The 2874-nt window shown below is 38.9% G+C and overlaps 1 pseudogene; it reads right to left on the reverse strand.

Annotated features, from left to right (window-relative positions):
* Positions 1 to 211: 211 nt before the first annotated feature.
* LOC101083790 lies at positions 212 to 2286 on the reverse strand (annotated as a pseudogene).
* Positions 2287 to 2874: the final 588 nt, after the last annotated feature.

Raw genomic sequence — 2874 nt, forward strand, 5'->3', positions numbered from 1 at the left:
ATTATTATTTTCTACATGTGTGACTGCTTAACAGTAAACAGATTAAAGTATTTTTGCTTTTTTGAAGACTGATAGAACTCTCTTGTTGCGAATTTCTTTCCTCTCCTCTCCTCTTCTCTCCTCTCCTCTCCTCTCCTCTCCTCTCCTCTCCTCTCCTCTCCTCTCCTCTCCTCTCCTCTCCTCTCCTCTCTTCTCCTCTCCTCTCCTCTCCTCTATTCCCCTCCCAAAAGTTCATTTTTTTTGCAAAAGGCAGAAAAATTAGTTTTTCTAGAAGAAAATCTGTTTCTAAATGCCATGAAAGTCTTAATATATATTATATATTTAAAAAGACAAAAATAATGGGTAAGTGGAAATAACAGATTAAATAATTGTAACTTTATGAAGGTATGATTAAATTAAGAAACAGCGCATACACATACCTAAGTTATGTAAATTAGAAATGTATATCAACAGTACAAATACGTTGATACTGAATCATGATACGTTACTTGTATATATAACTACTACTGTTATTAGTAAACCTTTGGGACTCAGTTTTATGCCTAAGACAGCATCAGTATGTCTTTAAAATCTTCTCTTCTTCCTGTATGGGAGGGTATTTCTAGATACTAATTTTCCTATCTAATATTCAAACACAGAAAGCCTACTCTACAAGATGCTTCAATTAATGAGACTTTAAGTGTTTGTTTATTAAACTTTTGGACAGTAAACACTCCATGGGCACCACATACAAATACTATGTCAAAAGCATTGTTACATTAAGCCTTTTGATAGGGCTTGATTGGTGATGAAACTTTATGACATGCTTGAGCCTCCCACTGAAGGGATCACATGTGAGGTAATACTTTTGTCCAACCACTGTAGAGGTCCATTCAGAGGAAGTTCAATCCAGTGAGCAGTCTTTACCATCTGCCTTCTGTATTCTGCTTCCCACCCTTTCACAAAACTCATGGTACATATTCTAGTCAGCTGATACACAACTTCAAAACTGATTAGCACACTGAGTAAGAAGAGAAGTAAATTCCTGGTTGGTGAAGATCTTCAAATTGCAGCCTGGTGGAATTTTACACTCTTGCTGCAGGGTGCCAGCTCTATATCTGACTACCCTTGAGGCTCTGCACAAAGACTGCACTATCACTTAGGCACTCGGCAAACACTTCCCACCTATGTAATATAAGCACACTCCTCTTCCTATATGTCTTTCTGTCATTCCTATGTAGCTTTTTGATTGACATTGGAGAGTAACCCTATGCAGAACCTTTCTTGATTTGATGGATCTGTGAAGCCATCTACAGCGAGTGAGAGCTAGGATGTATGCAAGTTCTCTTCAACCCTCTGGTTTAATTCATAACATGATACTGAACACCAAAATGCAGGTTCTGAGTAACTGGATGCAAATCCAACTATGATTAACAGGCAAAGAGTAGTAGGATTTTTTTTGCTGTAGATCCTATATCCACACATGTGTTCCATTGTTGATCACCTGTTCTTCCATCTTCACTGATACATCCAGAGGATGGAGTTTTTAGGATATAATTACTCTGTGGCTCAATTCCCACTAGGAAATTAGCGTTTTCTGGAAAGGAATAGGTATAATTATCTAGAGGTGGCAGTTATGTTATTTCAACACCAAAGGCAACACTTGTGTTTCCAATCTATGGTAGTAGTGAAGTTAAACATACTTTATCCCTTTAAAGACTAAAAGCACATTTTCAGTTTACATTGCTTTGAGTCCACGATGACTGTGAATATCAGGCCAGAACCATAATCAGCAACATATAAAATATGGCAGTCCTTTCCAATGAGATACTTGAAGATGACCATTGAGAGGCCCTGTTTGCTCAAAGCAGCTGTAAAGGCCGTTGTATCCCACTGATCTATCACATATGGTGTACTTAGTCTCCAAATTTCAGAGTGAGGGTTTGGTATGGTAACATGTTTAGCGTTACAATTTTGAGTAGTGATGCCTTTGTCAAGTTCATCTAATTGTCCTGTTTTCTTTAGTTTCTTCTTCAAACTTTTAACTACTTCCTCATACCACTATTCTTCCTGTCCATTCTGCTCTCCTCCACCAGCTCCTCTAGATTCACCAGATGATTTCTTCTGTCCCAGCAGTCTCTTCACAACTGGTGGAGTGAATGACACGATGGCCATTTTCTTACCAAAGGCAGCAATCCACACTAAGAAAATATCTTCTTTTTTTTTAATGTTTATTTATTTTTGAGACAGAGAGAGACAGAGAATGAACGGGGGAGGGTCAGAGAGCGAAGGAGACACAGAATTGGAAACAGGCTCCAGGCTCTGAGCTGTCATCACAGAGCCCGACGCGGGGCTCGAACTCACAGAGCGTGATATCATGACCTGAACCGAAGTTGGACGCTCAACCGACTGAGCCACCCTGGTGTCCCAGAAAATATCTTCTTTATCTAACCTGAAGCATTGCTAACCACCATGCCTCAGTGTCTCAGCCCAGGGCCCCTTCCATTGTCTCTTGTCTCATCATTGGGTAAGGCCTATTGAGGACCACTGCCCTGGTCCACCATCTGTAGTCAAGCCAGGAGAAGACACTTGTTTACCCCTTGGGGAAGCATGGGGGCTGCCCCATGGAGTACCTTGAGGACTGGACAAACTTTGGCCAAAGAAGGTTTCACAGAAGCCCTGGTGTAAAGTTTAGTTTTTAAAATGTCATACATTACACATTCATTTTTAAAGATTATAAAAAGCATACTGTTTTGAAGTACATAATCAATAAACCACCATTTTGTCACATAAATCATAAGAACTTCTGTAAAATTAACTCTACATAATACTTTGATTTGAATTCAGATTTTTAAAAAATTGAATTGAAAATCTAAAAACAGTATAATATTTATA

Source organism: Felis catus, chromosome C2 (genome assembly GCF_018350175.1).
Source record: "Felis catus isolate Fca126 chromosome C2, F.catus_Fca126_mat1.0, whole genome shotgun sequence".
NCBI lineage: Eukaryota > Metazoa > Chordata > Mammalia > Carnivora > Felidae > Felis > Felis catus.